Here is a 22951-nt window from a genome sequence, read left to right on the forward strand (position 1 = left end):
TTTATATAAGGTAACACAGGACATATATGAGTTTTTCTAAATGTTATAAGTCGTTTTTAATCGTATGATTCAATGAGATTTTGTAGTGAGTAGAAACAGCCGCCAGTCTTTCAAATATTGTTTCCACCACGGATCGGATGCGCACAGCACTAGTCCCAACAGTATTTATATCGTAGGTTTAAACGTACGCGATGCGGAAACACACAGCTTGTACGAGGATTGGTGACCTAATGTGGAATGGGGAACAGTGTGGATAAGTATGGAAGGGGTTATCCGCCAGTTAATGCATGCTGCATTATGACATTTCTTTTTTAAAATGGATAGTGCATTCGTTTAAAGTGCCTTCATGCAATTCTTTCGTTCGTGTTTGTAATGGACTACTGCATTTGTCTATGTGTACAACTTTTATTCTCCTTCATGTTAGCAGATTAGAATTTGGATATGTGTCTAGCTCTGTACCGAATAAAAACATCAAGGAAAAAATAATCAGCAGAAAATAGCATCAATCAATATCAAATTTTTAGGGTCAGATAATGTTACATTAACTCTTCTAGATATATTTTTGACAGCTCCTGCACGAAAACTGTGACTACAACCGTATAAATAGTCGCGAGAGTGCTCTCCCGTGGATAAGAAGGGTACCAGCAGTTGGTTTCCATTCCCATTTAATGTTGCTGACGCAGGATACTAATATTTACTGGTTCCCTTCTTATTCCATTCGTTTAGTTGCGTTCGTCTATATGCATTCGTCTATCGTCTATATGCTTTTTGACAAATGCATACTCCTATTTATGAATATTAATTTAGCTTTCAATGGTCTCATTACAGTATATAAATACTATTAGTTATTTAGTATTTATAGTTAAATTGTAGTTTTGTACACGATTTAGTTATTTAGTTATTTAAATGTAAGAACTTGACACATGTCTGATGTCGTTTAGACGTTAACACTAAGCAATAAAGTGAAGGCAACTTAAAGTTGTATACATAGACAAATGCGTTTGTCAATAACAAAAAGGCACGAAGCAATTGCACGAAGGCACCTGTCATTTAGACGAATGCAATTGCAATTTAAAATAAGAAATGTCATAAAGTAGCATGTATTAACTGGCGGATAATCCCTTCCAAAGATAAGAACAAGTCGTTTGGTAAGATCCGTTGACAAAGCGCCGCGTGTCATGAAAACGGAGTAACGACTCTAGTAATGCAGGCACAACTGATTTTAGTTTGGTCAAAATAACTGAGAAACATTAAAATAAGATTCCACTTTCACTCTTCGACTATCCTTTGTTTCCTTCATTTTCAAATCGGCGCGGTCATTTTCCACTGCTGAGATTGCCTAAAATTATCTTGTAAAATTATATTATATACAGGTTTGTTTCCGTAGTGAATTTTTTTTCAATTACAATATATATATTTATGTCTTACATTATTTCAATCTGATTGAATAATTTTATCAATGAGTGCACTGCTTCACGCAAGCAGATTAGATATTGCTTTAACGTCAGATTATTATTAAAAATTATTGTTTTGGTTAATTTTTAATTAAAAACATCAGTACAAGTGTACGCACGCTCCAGAACATTTCGATTTTGTTTCCATTTTAATTCTAAAATTTCTTTCTTATTCTACACTTATTTAACCAATTCTTATGTATATGGTGTTGTTATTTTGATGGTTTATGTTTATTCAATATAAAAAAAAACCTTTGTTCGATAAAACTGACTTTCCTGAACGTTAATAATGATAGTTTGTGTTGTCGTCGCCTTTCAGTTGTTGTTGTTTTTATATTCTAAAAGTGTTTATCCGGTCAAATTATTCACAACAATGCATTTCTGTTCGTTTAAAACGTTATTCGAATTAATTCGTGTTTTATTATTAAGGTAAAAATAATCTTTACCTGAAATAAAGAATGACTAATTCTACAATTATCTATCCAACTGATCTGTACGATTTGTTATTCTTGCCGATTTGGATAAGGTATGTCAGTGATCTTCGGCAACGGTGTGAATCGGTACCCGCCTTGTGCCCTATCATTTTCTTCGAAACTTCAATCGCAAGTGGCCCGTTAGTAAGATACAAGGGTGCCCTAGGATTTCATGCGGACGTTGCATGGTACTAGGACTGGAGACGACCGGGAGCCGTCAGATACACATACGATTTGTGAATATCGCATGAAGCTCGTGAGGGACAGATAAGGTATTGAATCACACGTGTATATTGGATTGTAGAATACTTAAACGATCTGAAGAGCCTGAAACTCAGAACAGTTAGTTCTAAAATCATAAAATCAAAATCATACGATATCAGCCCGAATTCTGTTGGGGCTGTACTGGACCGGTGCAATGTTGTCTTTAACGTGTATGATGACACGCTTACGGTATGTTAGAATTTTTCTCACATCGGAATCTTTTAACTTGGCACTCCCGATGCGCTTAACGGCTTAATAAGAACCCAATGAGTCACGCCAGATAGCCACGGTACCCTCGCTGCCGCCGTGGTATATTGCAAACTTTCCACGTAACTTGTAACATAATGGCGACCAACTAATGGTCTAAGGATATGTAACTGTTCTCTTAAGTTCAAATGTAACGTCATGACAAAAAACATGCGTTTTCAGAATGTTTGTTTACTAAATTTATGGATTATAAAAAATAAACAATGCATACGGTACCATTCTCTAAACGAATTCTTAATAGTATAAAAAACATGCGTATTCAGAATGTTTGTTTTCTTAATTTATGGAATATAAAAAAATAAACAATGCATACTGTACCATTCTGTAAACGAATTCTTAATAGTATCAAAGCATTCGGAGTTAAGCAATTTTAATTCATTCATTCATAAAATACAAGTTAATTTCGCTGATGGGTATCTATAAAGATCATTTTAGACCTTATCGCTCCGTGTAAAAATAGCATTCGAAAAAGATGCTCGATTAAAAATCAAAGAAGTTGCTTGTGCTATATGCTAGTAATAGCAGGTCAGTTTCATAGTTTATAATTGTTTTTGTTTGTGTTCAACCCGAATTCTGAACAAAGTCACTCTTTTATTAAGGTAGATTATATTCATCAATGATTTCTTCGTCACAAAAACGCTGCTGACTTTAAGATATCACTAAGTCGGAGGCGTTCCAACTCCTTAATGTGTATGTATTTATGTTATATTTAGAGCAAGATAACAGACAGAATCTTTCAAGATAGCAGATCTCTGAACGTCGCAGAACACAAAAGCACAGAAAACAATTTCCCGAAATTAAAATCGAAAAAAAAATACAGATCAATGTTTAATACTTTATTGTATGCGTTTTGAAGATGAAACGTTTGAATATTTACATTCTCATGCTTAAGCTGTTATTTTCTTTGGAAAGAAAGTGAATGGAAATGTATTTTATTTCATCCCTGTTCCTCGACCCATTTGCTTTGCAGACAGTCTCCCGGGGATTTGAATGACAAATGCAATGACAAATGCAATACAAACACAACTTGTCATTATTTTATAACCTTTTGTCAAAACAGAAAAGGAAGTATATAATGACACGGTGCATTTTGAATTGTAACGACTTTTATTTAATAACGACGCGTTGAACAGACCGTGCTCTGTGTGAACACACCTAATCTAACACAGAATAAAACATGGGACAAAAACCAGCAAGGTAAATGTGAGCGCCGCGAACTTGTTCTGTATAGATTGCAACTCAACCTTAAAAAAGATGTCATATTAATAAAGTAACATTCTTTTTCTATACAATTCGTATTAAGTATAATGGAAACATGTTGTGTGTCAATTTTGCAATTTACTTTCCATTGCACTGATGCAAACAGTTTAAATATTTTAACTTGTAAAATTATTATGTTCTAGTTCACTGATATGAGGCTTTATGAACAAATTGAACACAAAAGAGTTAAGATCAGTTGTCAAATATTAAACGAAGACCACATTTGAAAGACGTATGACTAAGGCTAACAGACACTAAACGTGAGACCCTCGACACAAGCAGATCACGCATGTATCAGAAACTAAAAAATGATGTTATAATCTCACTTTCTCTAACAAACTACATATATTTCGACCACAATCTTCGAAAATATGTTATGATCCGATATAATTTACAAGTGGGATAGTCCGAAAAACACTATATACATAACCGCCTCAGATTTATTTTTGACTGTCAAGTTTTGATTTAAAAATTGTAGCAACAGGTGCATCAAATAAAAATGTTATTTTCTCTTGCAGGATTGAGCAAAGTGGTTATTAGGGAAAAATAGGTGACACGATAATTGGATGTACGTGACAAATGGAAACTGTAAAGCATATCCATTTTAAACAGTTAATTAAAGTTATTAATAACGTAATATCATATTTCTTTATTTAGCGAAATGTTATGTTGCAGCCCACTGTATTTACTTAAAAATCTGATACTCGTGTCATCATATATTTACGAGGTACACAATCGTATTCAACTCGTTTTAATATTAATTATTTTAGTGAGCTTATCAAAATGCTCGCTTTCTAACACATTTCCTGAACTCGTTGAATACAATTGTGTACTATATGACGACTCATGACAGATCCTATATATCTCTGTTGTAAAATAAATAGTTGGTATCGCATTTGCTTGTTTGTACGTACCAAGATAGTTTTGTCGACGACCCTTTATGTTAAAAGCTATTTATTTTTAGAGTCAGAAATTATCCATCTTTGTATGTAAAGCATCCAATTCAGAACGGTAAATAACCCTGTCATATTAACAAATTCCACATTTTACATTGTTTAAGATACCATTTGTTCAGTTTCGCCGATTTGCATATTTCAATTAACTTAATGAGAGTTTAATTTAAATTTGTTTATCAATGGCTTTGAAAAATATATCGAATCAAACATGTGTATTAATACCAATGTATATATTTGAATATTTGAGATATTTCATAAGAAACAAAGTATAAAGTTTATTCTTAATTTTGCCATAAACGAGTCGAATGTTATTTCATTTTATTGCATGCATTCAAACAGTTGTCTTTCTTTTTATAAACCTCGATCGCCATGTTTATACGCATACGTGATAAATTATCAATGATAAGGGGTAAATTTTGACTGATGTCTTCATGTAAATTGCTTGAAATGCTAAGCACGAAAGAAACTTTGTAATTTTATGTTATATTATGTGTGAATGTTTAGACCCCGTTTATATGACGTGAGCAAATTTATCCTCGTGAGAAATTTGGCCATATAAACGCAAAAAAGCCACCTGTTTAAATTTACCATTAAGGTCTTGAGTTGGGGTAAATGTGCCTCCCGTTGGACTCTCATGTCAGATAAACCTTCTGATTTTGGTCGGAATTTTCAGTAAATGTTCGTCATAATTATACAATTGTAGAGTGAACATTGTTATAAATACACAATTATTTATTTTATTAAATCTATGATTGTCGAAATTCCTTCTGCACACAATTTATTATATGCATTTTATTTAAAAAAAATCCAGCAGTGAATGAACATGAACAGCTAATATTAAGTGTTCGAACAGTCTTAGAATTATAGAATGAGGTAATACAGGACATCTGTTAGATTAATCTAACAAAACAAAAATGAATTATATATAAATATTTATATCGCTAGTCACTGGTCATGACACTATGATCATATTTACTTGATAACACAGATGATTGTATTTCTAAGAAGAATATCGTCGGTTTATAAAAAAGACTTCATTTCAATAATCGTATTTTCTACATTGAAATAAACACGAACTAATATTTGATACGTAATCGCAAAAAATAAGACTATATCAAAATGATAAGGTCATAAAACTCATTATCTGTATGCTTTACATTTAGCATTTGAGTTCTTTGATTGTTCATAAAATATAACTTTTGCCAGTCTTTCTAATGTTGTTTCCACATAACCCGAATATGTCCGACACGGATTGGATGCGCACAAGCAACAGTACCAACATTATTTAAATCGTGAGGTTTAAACAAAGCACCGCGTGTTTGCCTGGTGACGTGGGTTATCAGATAATTACAGTTTTGTCCCAACCACCTCTAGAAGCTAATGATAAAGAAACAACGAACGAAAAAATCATACAATGTTGACTTTAACATGTAAGCTTGCTTACGGCCAGTTACAAATCTTCTCATATCGGATTCTTTTAACTTCGCAACAACAACTCCCGATGCGCCCCACGGCTAATAATTAAAAAAAAACAAGGCGCCTACAGGATAGTCACAGTACGTTCCATGCCTCATATTTCATAAGTAATGACATAATAATAAACATGTTTGTTTGGATCGTTTTTTTTTCTGAATGAATGGTTTATTTAAAACATAGCATTATGTAACATGCTCTTAACGTGGGCTTAAAATTATCGGAGTATTTTGGAGTAAAGCCAATTTAAATTAATTTATAAATGCAATACATTAAACTTGCTTATGATCCACGGTATCAAACGTCTGCATAGAGTCCATGAAAATACTTTTAACCTCATCGCTCCATGTAAAACAAAGTTTGAAAAAGAAGCTTACTAAAACACAAGCGATTGAAATTTATATGATATTACGCAATTAAAAATCAACTTAGCTCGGCTTTCTTTAGCATATATTGTTGGTAACATTATGTCAATTCCATATACAATATGATTGTATTTATTTGTGTTACCAATTGCCCGATTTCTGAACAAAAGCACTCGTTCATTAAAGAAGATATGAACCAACTCTGAGTTCTGCGTAACTCCGCTGACTTTAAGAAATCATTTAATCGAAGGCCTTTCAACATCCTTATTTGTTTCTAAAGAATAATTATTTAAAGTAAAATAACAAATGTTTTAACATACCAGATCTCTGAACGCCGCAGAACATCATGGCACAGAAAACAATTTCCCGAAACATCTTGGCAAAGTAGATCGCAGGTGTGCGTGGAACGTTTTTCAATCAGCCTTTAAGGCGCTACAGGCCCGACCTGACAATTTATACTGCACAATGCTAAAGGTTTCTACGGCAGCAAGACAACATTACCTTATTTAGACAAAATGTTGTGTGAGTTGCAAACATATTGACACTTTCGGTCACATTAAATTTAATATTTATTTAATTCTATTCAAACGGTAGCAAAGGGCAACGCCTCTTGCAGAAGCTGTAAATAATTACAGGGAAGTCATTGGCATATACAAAGTGAAACTCTGTACTGCCTACGTTGAAAAGATGCACTAAAAATGTTAATTTCAAATATTTACGGTCTCAGCATGTCAATGACTCTATTGTTAAGAAAGTGCCCGCAAATACGCTTTGATCCTGCAGGCAATCTCCCGGATATACAATACAAATAGTTTGACATTCACTTCAACTATTTTGACACAACTAAACAAATAATAATGACAATGTTGGTGCGGTGCATGGGAAAACATAAGGAAGGTTATAATCGGCCTCAGGACGGAACGCAAACAGCAGACCATGTTATCAAACTTGTATAGTATAAAAACTTCTCATTTGTACAACTCGCTTAACAGGCTATGCCCTATGCATGCGGCTTTGCGAAAAGGACTCATTCAGACACCGGATAAAGCAGGGGTTGCGTGTAAACATAGACATGTTATTTTGACTGTTGGTATGCCCGCATATCAAAATAGTTTTATAAATGGGCCGGGACATGAGGTTTTTTTTATTCTACTGGCAAGATTGTGACTTTTAAGATACGTTTATTTGAATGATGTTTAAATCGAACAAAAATAAGTTTTGTACATATTTTAACTCATGCTAAAATAATTTTTAAATGTTCCATTCTTTAATAAATTGAATGCGGAAAAAAACATACCAAAATAAGTCGTTAGTGAACTGTCAAAATAAGTTTTCGTTTTTCACGTCAGCAAATGTTCTAAAAAGTTGGTATTGAGTTTAGCGAGATCATTTTGAGTGTCAAGAGCACTTAAACATTCCACTGCGTCGACCTTGGCTTAATAACTTTCAAAGCGATAACTATATGATGAATTCAAGATTGTTTCGGTATCCGTGTCCTCAAGACACAATTCAGGATTTCTTTCATATCTGTTTTATACTTAAAACACCTTTAACAGGTTCTTAAACAGAAACTCTATTGATAACGTCACATCATGTCGGAAATTAAGGTCCTTGATATTTTGTCCAGCTCTGTGCGCGCTGACGTTTAATTTAATGAAACAAAACGGGACAAATTGGTCATGCAGTGACATATATTAAAACGATATTTCACTGCTTATTAACTCACTGATAAATGAATTAGGTCGATATCGAATCTTAATTGAATTATTAAACATTCATATATTCTAATCCGAAAGTGAACATTAAACATGTTTCAGTTTCTGATTTTTGTCGAAAGCGCATTAAGGCATTCAATGCTTAATATCGAAGGTAGCTACGACTAAAACGCTACATTGTAAGGAACCGATTTTACTATTTGCCACAGCAAAGAAGATAGATCGTAATGTTTTACAACAAGTATGCACCAAAAGTGACGTAGCAACAATTTAAAAAAAATGTGGGTTTAAGTCAGAGGTCCAATGTTATTTGTCCTCTCATTTTTTATTATGTACATGTAAAGGATATAAACAATCGCTGTTTTTTCAGAAAAAAAAACGCGCAAAGTTGTGTGCAAACTTTACGTCATTTTGGAAATAAGGTCGATGAAATTGTTCCCAACCCCTAGCGCGCTCGCGTTATTTGAAAGAGTACCGTATTACAGTGCAGTTCTATTTTCATTTCACTAGTTAATCGCTTAAGGTCGTAAAGGTTGAACGTGACACAAGCCACCAGATCGCTAGTGTCGGGTTCAAATAAATCTGCTGCAAGCATATAATAAATCTATGTTTGTTAAAACTACTTTCACGAACGTGAAAACGTAGTGTGTATACATTATGTGTAGAAAAATTGGGTATTGCCGTACGAATTCCCATTGGCTGTTGGACCTTGGATATTGGTCAAATTGTCAACCTTTTCTGCTTCCATCTAGCTGAACCGAAAATGTGAAGGTCCATCATACCGCTGCTTGAAAGTAATCCCCGTTCAGGCTTTGTGTATGTGAACCGTAGAATGCGCAAATGCCTGTCGCTTCCGGCCCGTATAAACCACATGACAAGACTACATACGTAAGTACCACAAATCGAAATGAGGTATCGTCAGATCTTTTTTTTTACATGACATGTTAAAAATAATCATTGCGCCGGGGTACAAAAATGCGAAGTATGGTGTTATGCGGTTTTAAATAGTACACATTAAAAGACCACGTTGTTTTAATACGTTCTTAAGGTTGTTATGTGAATGTGAATTTAAAAGCAAGCCGAATACTTTTTAAATAAATATTGGTGAGTTTCCTAGGGGAGTAGATGATTATCCATTTCTTATAATAAATCAGAAAATGTTGATGTCTGTAGACATGGACATGTAAATACTCGTTACACTGATACTTCATTGTGGCAATCTTAGGTTATTTATAACAAAACAAGTAAAATCCTTACAGTCCCTGTGAATACAGCATTGTTTACTTCTCACTTGAGCTCATAGAGCATCTATCAGATGATCGGTGATCCGCCCTGAATAATAACACATTTGATAATCAAAAAACGACAACTTAAGTTTATCTTTGTGACCAGTGTGTCTGTCAAATATTTACTTTTATACACGATGCATTGAGGATGAGTAAAAACATGCATTGGTATAAGGAGGTATTGAGGATCTATTGAATGACAATGAATTCATCGTAAATATTTAATACCGTGTTTGAGTCGTTTGTAGTAGCGTGCATTTAAATAATTATATGTTTTATAATTATAATACGACAACGTAAATTATTACTTCTGATTTTGAGTGGCATTTATTTGTTTAGTAATTTATTCGCACTGAACATGACCTTTGTATTTTTAATTTAAGATTAATCATCGGTTTTGTCATATATTTCACAAATACACCCCAATTTTCAAGGATACCAAGGTTAAATTGGGTTATCCGGGTGGTAAAGAAGTATTTTGACGTTTGGCTCTTCGAATACACAACGACGTTTTCAATTTCACATAAGACACGCCATTCGCTAGCTATTAGTGATGTTAAATGTCCACCTTTTATACTTCCTAATGCCTCTTCGACACCACCGTGCGGTTTGGCCACGACATATTGTAACAATAGCAAGAGCCCTTTGAACTTTTAAAACTTGCACCATCTCGAAGGTCTGTAATTGTGTATTTATATTTATTACAAGTCTTCCTATATAAAACATCAATAATAATATTTGCTCTATGACCGATCAATATCTGTATCTGTATCTGTTCGAGTACGTAGAAGGACCTTTCTGGCATATATCTACGGATGGAGGGGTTCTAGTAGCGCTGTGGGAGAGCCCTCGACTGTACATGCACTATATTCTAGGTTGTTTAAATTGACGAGTGTTTCCGAGAAAACATGAATGTGTATACTGTTCAGTTTGGGCAAAAACAAGGCCGTCAGCCAACTCTTATATTCTATATTTTCTTACAACTTTGAGAAATTAACTACATTTTTAAAAACCTCCCATTTTTTGTTTGTTCCTTTATTTTGTTAAAAGTGACGCCGCTATATTTTGAAAGCAAGCAAAGGATTGATTGTGCCTTTATGTATTGTTAATTTACAGTCAAATACTGTCATTTGGCCTCAGAACGGTCAATCATTCAGAATTGCTGTTCTACACACATGGTTATCCATTTGGACACCTTTGATGAAGAGTATGCCGAACATCAATTCTTAAAGGTAAGACAAAAGAGCATGATATAAATGTTACATGTGCTACCCTAATATTGAAATACTGAGGGGAAATGTTGTGCTCTTTCCCTATAAGATGCAAAAAGCTACAGAAACATGCTCAGTAGCAAAAAGTTTGAACATAAACCCGGTTTAGTGGCAATGGGCAACGCCAAAGACACAAATTCACAGACAAGAAACATAGAACAGCACGCAACTCTACAAACAGCACAGTGCATAAATACTATATATATACATAATATATATATATATTGGTATGGTTTGGTATATATTGGTATGTTTATCAAGAATTGTTAGGTAGCGCCTTGGAACGGTCAGTAAAATGTAAATTTACTGGGGGTTTAAACCAGTTTATGTGCACAAACCTCACTCTTATCCCAACAATTCTTAATAAAGATAAAACGCAAAAGATAAATCTTATCAAAATATGCATTAATTTGAAGAAACTTATCAATAAAACAAATAATAATAATAAAAGAAAAGGTAAACGCCACGTACTTCAATGATTAGAGATCCCAACTCTATCTGCAGACGGAGGGAAACTATTCAGAGCACTTAATGCAAATACGTTTCAAAGATACGATGCAGTCATCGTTAGAAACCAAAAACATCACACTCTGCCTTAAAATGTTTAAAACTGTGTGATCATAGAGTTTCATAATAAAAAGCATCATTGTACTTAAACTGGGAACAAATTATAAAAAAATAACATTATTAAAAATATAAGCGACTAGTATATGCTATTCTCTCCTTCCAAATGATTTTAAAACGTAAAATATTTGAAGAAATTTAAGTCACAGCCAAAACACTCGGAGTCAGTCAACACGTGTCCGCCAAAAACGGTTTTAAACATGAATTAGCAAATTCTTCATAAAAATCAAAGCACTGAAAGTTTAGTTATGAAAGGATGCTATATTCAATCCAATATTTTGTTTCAGGTATTCATCTTCAAAAACAAGAAGGCAAGTGCTCTTCAAAATATTGCCTTTATATCCACGGTTTAAATAAAATCCAAGTAATTCATTAAGTCTATCTGCCCAACTTACTGCTGGAAACATTTTAATTTTACTAATTTTCTTTAAAACATCACCATAAAAATCTGGATGAGCAATACTATCAGCAATGAGCGATTTAAGACTACTATTGTACTTTGATATGACATTGTAATGACATTTACAAATTTTGACAAAGTTTTCCTTAATTTAAGATATCGGAAACCCTGTTTTCCATCCCTAATAAATTAATGGTTATATTATAGCACCTTTGGCATTCTACTACACTGGTCAGAAGATGATGATGGTAAGTAAGAAAGAATTTATTAGAACTGGAACAAGGTGACTGACCAGAGGGCAAAACGTGGTCATCTGAAGTACCCTATTATGACCGAGGTAGTAAAGTAAGCACTGACTCTTGCTCATGGAAATGCTGATGTTGAAAGGCCACTATTTGACAACAAAAACACTGTTACCCCAGACAGAACAGACCTTAGCTTTGGGACCATCAATGGGCTGAGACTACAATGGACTAAGTAAGTCAGGTTAAGGGTGTGCACAATGTTCAGAATTTCAACAAACAAGTCATTTGGGCCCAAAAAGCAAAGAACTTTTTAATGAAAGATTGCGAAAAAAGGAAGAAACAGGCAGAAGGAAAATGTCTATGGAGGAAAATAAGATGGAAGAAGAACTGTTACAAATGGAACAAAAAGAAGTAAGAAAACTAAATGCAAATTTTGACAGAAAGGAGAAGGCCTTGAAAAATGAACGAGATAAAATTAGTAATGTAATAAAAATGGCAGAAGTACTGCTAAAAGAAGCTACATCAAACCTGGGGGCAGCCCTGAAAACAAAACGAAATGCAAAATGAGGTTGAAATGCACGTTGCGCAGGGAATGCTTGAGAGTGCAGAAAAAAGAATTAAGAAGGGAAGAAAATGTGTAGAAAGGTGTCAGGAAGAAGGCAAACATTTAAGTAAGAACAGAATTAATGATGTTGCCAGAAGTAAGCATATTGTCAGCCAAGCATCTGAGAACAGGAAAGGATCAGTTGACACTTGTGCATTTTATAGTAAGAAAAGAAAATTGTCTAGTGCTAAAGGCAGCAAACTCGTTTCTGTCAAACCTTCAAAGAAATGATGTTTAAATGTCATTTGACAAAACATATATCTATGTAAGAACTATATATCTATGTAAGAACTTTTGTTTCTAGGAATACACGACGGCCTGGTAGAGAGAGCTGAGTTCCAGTGTACTAAGCAGTTCTGTTAAACAGCCTTCTTCCTTTGTCTTGTAATTGTTTAAGTTATTTTTTTATTGAGATATAACAAGTGCAATGAAGGCGGTTTTCTTTCATTCTAGTGGATAATGTTTCAAGTTACGTCGAAGGAATCCAAGTTTAGAGTATGTTTGTCTTTATGTAGATATTTGCTATGTGGTTCGACCATGTAAAGTCATTTGATCAGTAATCCTAGGTAAGAGTTTGAGTTCACGTGTTTCAGTTTTGTATTGGCAAGTTCATAAATGTTAATTTATTTAGTTCTGACTCTTGGAAAATAACACTTTCTTGCATTGAATAACATGCCTCTAAATACCATGTAAAGTCATTTGATAAGTAATCTTTTAATACCAGCAGCTGTGTTTCAGGAGAGAATCCAGATATATAATCATGGTTAAGTGATGTCAAGACATTGTTTTTTTTTTCAAAGAATTTCAATAGGTGGCTACATATAATGTGTTTCAATATTCTACCTGTTATAGATGCGAGGTTCACTGTTCGATAGTTCTTAGCTGATTGTTTGTCGCGCTTTTTGAACATAAGTTTAGTGGAAGCTCGCCGCTGTTTAAAGGTGTGTCTGAATACACATTAAATGAATATGATAACAGCATCTGAATCCGTATTGTTTATTATTATAAATACAATACAATATACACAGTCAAATACAAGCAAATAGTATTTGAACTACCAATAAATAGTGTAAAAAAACTTGTTCATCAAGATTACATTCATCAAGCGTTTATAGAGAATAAAAAACAAATGTCAATTTAAATACACAGCAGAAATGTGATTATAATATCAATGACAAAAATGTAAATGTACAAGTAAAATTAATGAAACCTGTATTTCACAGAAAAAACGTTGTATTAAATAGTGTTATAACCACAAACTGCATGTCCATATAAATTCAAATGATAAATTATTGATAGTGTATCATTGTCACAAATTATAATATGGATCGAAATGCATTGTGACCATTTGAATCATTAATCTAGATGCAATCAAACCGAACGTATATTGACGAATTTGACTTGTTTTCTAAATAATTTTGCCAAAATAATGTTTTCTGCAAGTAAATAATTGGCTTGCATGAATATGGAGGGAAGGGTATAACATCTTGGGTGCGTTCCAGATATCTGAATGCCACAGAACACGTTTTCAGTCAGCCGGTAAGGCGCTACAGCCCAGACCTGACAATTTACACTGTAAAGAGCTAGGGTTTCTACGGCAGCAAGACAACATTACCTTATTTAGACAAAATTTCATAGGAGTTGCACATTTTTAATAGCAAACAGACACTTTAGGGTACATTGATTTTAATATTTAATTAATTTTATTCATATAGTCTCAATGGGCGAAACTTCTTTTGCAGTCACTGGCAAATACAAAGTTCAACAACTTACTTTCTTCGTTTTGAGAAGATGAAGTAAACGATGAAAACTTCAAATATTTACGGTTTCGGCATGTCAATGTTTCTTTCGTTAAGAAAGGTCAAGTAAATATGTTTAAGTACTTCATGCTATCTCCTCGGAGATGCAATACAAATAGTTTGCCATTCACTACATAAATTTTGAGACAACTAAACAAATAATAAGAAGAACGTTGGTACGGTGCATATGGAAAAATAAGGGAAAATGAATAACTGATAACAGGCCTCAGAACGGAACTCGAAGAAGGGACCATTATTTTAAAAACCTTGTATAAAATCTTTATTATTACAATGCGCACAGCAGGCTATGACCTGTGCAGGTGGTTTTTCAAACGCAGTATCAAACTCAAGGTTGAGTGTAAACATAGCCATGCTATTTTGACTGTTTGCATGCTCGCGTATCAAAATAGTTTTATAAATGCGGGCATTAAATGGGACGGGACATGATGTGTTTTTCATTCTGCTGGCAAGATTGTGACTTTTGAGATACGATCATTTGAATGATGTTTAAATCGAACAAGATTGATAAGTTTTGTACATATTTTAACTAATGCTAAAATATTGTTTAAAGGTTCCAATCTTTAATAAATTGAATGCATAAAAAACATACCAAAATACGTCGTTAGGGTATTGTCAAAATAGGTTTTCGTTTTTCACGTTAGCTTATTTCTAAAAATATGGTATTGAGTTTCGCAAGATCATTTTAAGGTCAAGTACATTTAAACATTTAACTGCTTTGACTATGGCATAATAACTTTCAAAGCGGCAATTATGTGATGAATTCAAGATTGTTTGGGCATCCGAGTCCTTAAGACACAATTCAAGTTTTCTATAATATCTGTTTTATGCTTAAAACACCTTTAACAGTTTCTTAATCAGAAACTCTATTGATAATGTCACATCATGCTGGAAATGAGGTCCTTAATATTTTGTTCCAGCTCTGTGCGCGCTGACGTTTGATGTTATACTTCAAAACGGGACAAATTGGCCATGCAGTGACTGATATCAAAACGATATTTTACTGCTTATTTATCTCACTGATATATGATTTAAGGCACTCCTTCACGAGCGGAGACCGTTTAGTGATAAAACATTCTCTTTCTTAACTATATTATTAAAAAGACAGTGCGAGTATTGAATCTTAATTGTATTATAAAACATTCATCAATTCTAATCCGAGAGTGAACGTTAAACATGTTTCAGTTTCTGATTTTGTCGGAAGCGTTAAGGCATTCAACGAACAATTTCGAAGGTAGCTACGACCAAAACGCTACTCGGTAACGGAATTTACTATTTGCCACCACATAGAAGATAGATCGTAATGTATTTCACCAAGTGTGCACCAAAAGTGGCGTAGCAACGATATAAAAAAAAATGTGGGCTTCGATGAGAGTTCAAATAATATGATATTTGAAAACATTTGTAATGTGCATGAAAAGGATATAAATTTACAAATAATCGCTGTTTTTCAGAGAAACGCGCCAAGTTTGTGGAAACGTAGCGTCATTTTGGAAATAAGATCGATGAAATTGTTCCAAACCCCATGCGCGCTGACGTTATTTCACTATTTGAAACAGTATAAAGTTAAGCTAAGTTAAGCAATTGGCCTGTGTGAGTATGGAGGGAAGGGAATAAGATCATGGTGCGTTTCATAAGCCCATGGAACGAACCATTTGTAATGGGATGTTACATTTGTGCCCTCCGTAATATTCTGTGGCTAGAACTTTGCTTCTTCGCTGAGAGCGACCGTCGGCTTTGTATCGTTGCATTGAAACTTTGCACCTAAACATGAACTAAAACCACGTGGACAGGTTCGAGGCGGGGCTTACATTTCTCGTTCTTTTAATAGTGTTTGTTTTGTCTTGTTTTGGTTTTTGTTTGATTTGTCAGCCAACTGCTTTAAGCATCGGGCCCCATATTCATTCTAAATAATTAGAAATATTTTTGTATTCATCTCTGGGAGATAAGTACAATGACCCTATATAAATCTGGTTTCATTTCAAAGGGTATTGACCCCTGATTACCAATTTATAAAATAAAAAATCGAAAATATATTTCGGATAGTGAAGCGGTCGATTTTTCAATATTTTAATGTTGCAATATTTGTATCAGTGTCATGTTTACATATTTTTCCTTTAAACATTAAAGGGACTAGACACCAGATGGTCCCAAAATCTGCCACCTCAGTATGTCCACAAAACAAGCCTATACTTGTCAACAGGAGCTTGTTATTAAGACGATAATACATCACTTTACATGATAAAAAGAATATTTTGTCGCTGTCTCAGCTGAATTTACCCTTAAAAATCATAACGGTTTTCCGGTTTATAGTGTGTATATCAAGCATGTGAACGTCGTGCGATTAGTACAGAAACATATTTTCAAATTACTGGTATTTACCAGTAAATTTCGTATTGGATAAATACGCAAAACCTGCAAAAGATACATGTGTCATTAGCGATAAGATACATCAGTAAGTAAGATTTTATGCGTTGTGCAAAACGATATTAATCGTGTGTAAGCATTTGTTAATCTCCTTTTTTTCATGCAATTGTATTATCTGGTGTCTAGTCCCTTTAAACCTTTTTTCAGATGATACCAAAACAATATGGGTTCACCAGACATTTAAATGTCACATTATTGTACATCGGATACATTTAACCCCAGTCTCATGCAACACAATTTATAATAAATCAAATGAATGATTGTAAGCCCATGGTTATATTAGGGAGTAATAGACTTGGGCGTGTTTGAAACTTAATTGTAAAATGTTCAGTACAAGGAAAGAATCTGTGCCATAAACTATTTTGGCATTTAATACCAAAAAGTAAGACAAGAAGGCTAGTGTATGGGCGTCTCTTTAAAGAGAGTCGTTCTTCAGTCAACATTTGCTTTGAGTGCATGAGCCTTGTTATAATTCAATCAAACTTAAAAGCTAGGCCGTATTCAAAAGACTTCCCATTAATTATTACAAATTCTTATATTTTCGGGCCTGCACCCACAATCCGAGTCATTGAATTTATACACAAGCACTGAATTAACTACAGCTCGAACAGTTGGTATTATACACGGATTTTAGCTTCACTTAAGGGGTCCAGTTTGGTTTTGTAGAATATACACAAAACTAGCCCCAGTTTCTTGAAAATTCTCAAGCTTTTTTAAAAAACCCGAGTATAATGTGAACAAAATCAAATACAATGTAGTTATTCCATATAATTGCTTTATTAATCATTTTAATTGTGCGAGTATTTCATTTTATAACTTAATGAAGAATAATCTGTAACCGTTGAGTACAGCTTTAAATGTTCGAGTTATTACTCATTGGCAAGATCATTTCTAGCCCTTAAACATATTTTGTGCATTTCTGTTTCTCCAAACAAGTCTATATACAGTAAAATAATCCATAAGTTTAAATCTGACAGAAAAAAAACATTTCCCATGTTTCGCTGTTTAGTTGTAAAAAATGTCGAGATTAGTAAAGATAAATTACTTGAGTATGTTCGAGTCACTGGGACCCGGTCTTATACATGTTGATCTAACGGAATAGGTGAGAAAAGGCTGCTGAAAGACACCTTATATACACACAAAGTCATTATAAAGAATTGAGATATATGCCTTTCGTCAGATGCACCAACGTCGCTTCTTATCAAGATGTGGCCAAAAACCTAAAAAAAATAAAACCCCATTATAATATTTTTACTATTAACAGTAACACATATATTTCTATAAATATAAATAATTACCAATCATTATGTTTGGGTACCTTGCACGGTAACAGCTAGGAAATTATTGCGTAGCGCGCGGAAAGTGCGTACCCGGATCGATGTTGCATAACCGAGTAGATACTGCTCCTTCTGACCAACATGACGTTACCGGACCGATACTGCTCATCAGATGTTAAGTAACGTTGGTCCGAAGTAGCGATACCGTGGTACGTTCCGATATTTCATATAAAAATCTTCTTATATTACTTTATGTGTCAATATCGGAAAAAAGTAATAAAACACGCTCATAATGCACCATTTCTGACTTTAATGGTTTAAAATTTCAGAACCCCCTGACAGCATTTTAAACCATAAATAAATAATTATAATAGAGGTACTCATGTCAAAAGATTGCACCCCTAAATTACGCCCCTTCTTATGTCAATTCCTGGGCCCGCCCCTGAATATCGCTCTGCCAAACCAATACTACTCTCTAATTTCCAGTACACAATTTTAAAGCTCAATCAATTTTATTAGCAAAAACAACTGTCATGTGTACATTACAACCTATTTTTCAATTCATTCAAATCGGCTTGAACTCGAATATCATTCCTTAACTATTGATCCATTATATAAAATCTCACCAGGTGTCGCCTTCTGTCCAGGAAATAAGCAAGACGGGCAGTTGAGAGAGGGTGGGGCCTAATCTGGTTGCTTCGGTGAAGCGCCGCCCTCTTCAGCCAGGCGGAGTCCAGACACGTATGCGCAGTGGGCCGCTTTCTAAAAGCAAAACAACATTCTGTCCATGTGTATTGTGCTTACAGTTGTGTGCTATCCTTGTTTTGTAATATGGCATGGTCCCGTTAAACAATGACATAGTTGATTGCTTTTATTAGGGTATCGTGGTCTTTAGATGAAAAATAATTGTCAAAATGTTCAAAGACAACATGTACACACCCCATGTCATCGACGAGCAGCGTCTTAATAAACTCCTTTGCCTCAGCAGTGACACCGGCGAAGAACTCGTCGGGAAAGCAAAAGTCGGTCCTCAGAATGTCAGAGCAAGTTTCTTCTTCGCTTTCGTCTAAACACGGGGACACGCCGCTTAGCATAACGTACAGTACCACACCTACCGCCCTGAGGATACGGATAAAGGGTATTTACATTACAGTATATATCAATGTACACGATTAATAGACAAGGCAGACATTTGTTACTCGTAATGTTGGAGGAAGTCTTCTCTTCGCATTCGTCTAAGGTCAGCAAGGCATACAGAACCATAATTACTTTGTAACACTGTAAAGAACACATTGTTAACGGTAAGCTATAGCGTTGTATTGTTTGATAAATCCCAGCAAAGCACAAAGTAGTAAACTGTCAATCATATGCAAACTCAAAATCTAAACACGCAAAAATGAAACAAGCATTATACAAATCAAGACTATATGCGTACTCCAGTACGCCCGGGCGAACAAATCCTTAAGGTTCCTCCAAACACGCACGTGCTTCAATCTTAAACTTTGGAGTTTAAATCGAAGGCTAACAATTCACACCGAATATTCGCTTCGAACACGGTTCTTAAAATACTGTTTTTATCATAAAATTCTCACACTGAAACCCAAAAAATAAAATACCTTTTTAATATCGAAGGGCGTTCATTTAAAAGTTTTTAGTTACGCCCCTGAATACTGAACGTGATTTTAAGCATAAACATGTCAAGGACCAATTTAAACCAGTACAAACAAGTAGTACTACAAACAGTGATTATTGTTAATAATATCTAATAAGTTTTGTTCCTCATTTCCATACCATATATCTGAGAGAAGACCGACGGGAGTGCCGGCGGCTATTTCTGGTGCGAGGAACTCTGGGTCACCGGAAGCCGCGTGCACGTAGTAATTGTTGTAGATGTGTCGAGCGTCACCGAAGTCCGTCAGCTTCACCATTGCAACCGAGTTGCTGATGTCTAGTAGCAGGTTCTCCGGCTGGATAAAATAAGGTGCAAGTGAAGGAAAATGTGCAATATATATATATATATACATTGCATGCCTAAATACGGATTACGTATTTTGAACAACAGACTCTGTGATCTCAAAATTACAATATTTATTTTGAAACACAGGCTGGTTTTGGATCGAATAAGAGTAATGTAGATAATATGTTTGTACTTCATAGCTTATAAGCGCATGTCATTAACCAAGGGAAACAATTGTATTGTGTTTTTGTCGATTTTACTATAGTCTTCGATTATGTTGTCAGAGACAATCTTTCGTGAAAACTTATCAAGCTAGGAGGATTACGATGTAAAAATATTTTACATTATTGAACGTATGTACTCTTCAGTTAAGTCGAGAGTAAATTATTGTAACAATTTGAGTGAAACGAATGAATGTGTACTATGCGTGAGGCAGGGAGAATTTTTATCGCCATTCTTGTTCTCTATGTATTCATAAGATCTAGAGTCTATTTTCTGTGAAAAACGTGTAAATCATTGCTTCATTTAAATCATATTTATTTATTATAAAGCTTAACAAATAATGAGTTGCACGAAAGTCTTAATCTGTTATCAGATTATGCGCCGTCTCGGAAGACGAATATCATTTTGTTTTAGAATGCAGTTTATACACTGGTATTATATGTTAAAACCTAAATGGGCAATCCTACAGTTATGCAGGTACTGAATGGCCTCAAGTAGCTGGGCAGTCAAGTATGCAGTGTCATGATACTCATTCTTTCAGCTACTGCATTTACTATATCGCTATACCTTAATATCTAAGTGAGCAATCCTGCAGTTATGCAGGTACTGTATTGCCTCCAGAAGCTGGTTGGTGAAGTCTGCAGCATTCAGCTCGTCGAAGTGGGAGGTAGTGCAGATGTACTCAAACAACCGGCCCTGTGGAAGCCTGAAAAACACACGGGGTTAAAGGTCAAACCATGCAAATTCTTCGAAAAACCCGCGGTTCTCGTCCGTTAGAAAAATTATCCGGACTCTGTTTATAACATGTTTGTAATTTTTGTAATAATTTTCATTTCTTTTAATATAGTTACAAAGCTAAGTGGTCTCATCACCGCGCATATATATGCGTACGGTGTGAGTTCTATAAAAGTGAATCCCTTTGTTCGAGATCAGTAGTGAAAGTAAACAATCCATTCAAATCATAAAATGATCTGTTTTGGTTATCCATTACATGTATACGTAAAGAATACCAAAGTTATATCTGACAATGACCTTTGGGTTTATATAAATATATATTTGGCATCAAAACACTCACAGTTGCATGATCAGAAGATAGTGGTCGGGCGTTTCGTACAAGTCATGCACGCGGACCATGCCCGGATGCTGCAGGCTCTGTACGGTGTTGTATTCGGTCTCCACGAGCGCCTTGCACGTGCCGCGCTTCTTTATGTATTTGGCGGCAAAATGTTTGCCGAAGCAGTTCTGAGACGTTTCCTTAACAACCGACCCCTGGAGGTGTTGAAACGTATACTTGTGTAAGTTATTGAGCATACGAACAATCATCGTATATAAATAATTTATACATGTAGTTCCATATTTATGTTCTCAGGGGCGATGGGAATGTTAGAAAGGCACGGGTTCGTTTTTTAGTCTTTATTGCACCGTTTCAGTTATCATAAACATGTAGATTCCAATAACCGTTTTCCATGTAATATAAGAGAGAACGTTCTGAAAATAAAAAAAGAGTAACAATACTTATTACAATACATATATAACTGTTCTTGTAATACAAACATAAGGTACATAGTAAACAAAGAATATATGCGTTACTTAAATATGATATTACACATACGTCAGGTAATTGTCTATTGGCGTTAAAATGACATAACATGTACAATAACATACAATGTACATATACAATAAACAAACATGTACAAAACGGTTCATATCAATCACCTACCAGGTCGGAGGGACTGAATTCCTCACTCTCAATCACACATCTCTCAGGTGAATTCATTTCATATCCTGGTTATAACCGAAAACCCAAAACCATGAATGCAATATTAAATGTAAAGAACAATTAGCAGATTATGCTATATTGAAACCAATCCTCAAAAGTCTAATACCAATGTTATACATAATTCAGCCTGACAAATCTACCAAATGCATTATTACATTTCCAACACATTGCAAACACAAATAGAATAGTTTAAAGATCAAATGCAACCAATACTGACCATAATAGTTTTCCTTTACCTCGACCAGATCAAATTAAAAGCTTCCACAACTTCTCAAACGTTTTCAACAATGGAGGGAAAATCTTTGCAACAATGATAATCAAAGTCACCTGACCAATTTCAAAGAATTCACTTAACCATATAACATATCATGGTATAAGAGAAACAGTAACCAATAACTGGTAAAAAGGTAAAATCAATATGCATGAATGGTCTCCTTTAAACTCTCAGAATTTCAACTGGGCTACATACTTCCCTTCTCCGAAAAATGACGTCCCGTCATTCACTCTAGGCTCGTCATTCTGTCTAACAATCACTACTACTTTAGCAATAACACTACAACACAAGCTGTCCATAAGTATTTACTAGAGTACTTTAGTGGTCTAAAATACTTAATCAACCATATAAACGTACTTATTTAAATTACAAAAAGTTCAAATCTACCAGCAATCAACCAGTATTTCATTTTTACCAAAAATACATCCCCATAGCTGATCAATTTAACCCAACCATTAAAATGTTAGTCTTACATCTCCCCTCCTTCAATATTGCTTCAACGCAATCTAATCTGCATGTCAACAGTTTGTTTCACTCATG

At 34.5% G+C, this 22951-nt stretch overlaps 1 pseudogene; it reads right to left on the reverse strand.

The window, feature by feature from the left end:
• Window positions 1–22951, reverse strand: part of LOC128241287 (calcium/calmodulin-dependent protein kinase type 1D-like) — a 54563-nt pseudogene that overhangs the window by 13945 nt on the left and 17667 nt on the right.

Source organism: Mya arenaria, chromosome 7 (assembly GCF_026914265.1).
Source record: "Mya arenaria isolate MELC-2E11 chromosome 7, ASM2691426v1".
Classification (NCBI taxonomy): domain Eukaryota; kingdom Metazoa; phylum Mollusca; class Bivalvia; order Myida; family Myidae; genus Mya; species Mya arenaria.